The following is a 682-nucleotide window of genomic DNA, read 5'->3' as shown; positions in this document are numbered from 1 at the left end:
TATGTTATACTTTTATACTATTTTTAGTAAATAGTAATTACTAGATTACTATAGTAATTACTATTACTAGAGCTAAAAGGTTGCATAGTAATTACTATAGTAATAGTAATTACTATTACTAGAGCTAAAAGGTTGCATAGTAATTACTATAGTAATAGTAATTACTATTACTAGAGCTAAAAGGTTGCATAGTAAACAGCAACCCTGCCTAGGAGCATGCAACGTATGCAACGCATGCAACATATACAACCCTATGTATATAGTTTAGAATTCTAACTTTACTTAAAAGCTGTAATTAACAGTTTAGTCTATTATTTATATAGATTAAGTAGCATTGCTACTTTTTAATAAGAAGTAATCTAATTATATATCTTGCACTATATATACCTCCTCTCTTATTCCCACCTAGGAACTGTTTAACCTAAGCACTTTATACTGCTGTTGCAGGGCAAACTGTAACGACTCTCATGAATCGTTCCATCTCGGGTCGCTCGGAACCTATCCGAAGGGTCTCCGTATCGGCTCCGACCCTGGCTCGACCCTGACTCAACTCTGCCCGGCCCCCTGCTGTTACCCCTATTCCCTCATGTATTTAGTCGCACCTCGCCCTGTAGCTAGCTTGGTAGTTTTCTGATATCCTACGTACAAGGCCTATAGGTGTCATTGGTATTCCCAGGTCTCT

This window comes from Lindgomyces ingoldianus, assembly GCF_010093535.1.
Source record: "Lindgomyces ingoldianus strain ATCC 200398 unplaced genomic scaffold BDR25scaffold_31, whole genome shotgun sequence".
NCBI classification, from domain to species: Eukaryota; Fungi; Ascomycota; class Dothideomycetes; order Pleosporales; family Lindgomycetaceae; genus Lindgomyces; species Lindgomyces ingoldianus.
The sequence above is the reverse complement of the archived record's forward strand: the minus strand, read 5'-3'. Positions refer to the sequence as shown.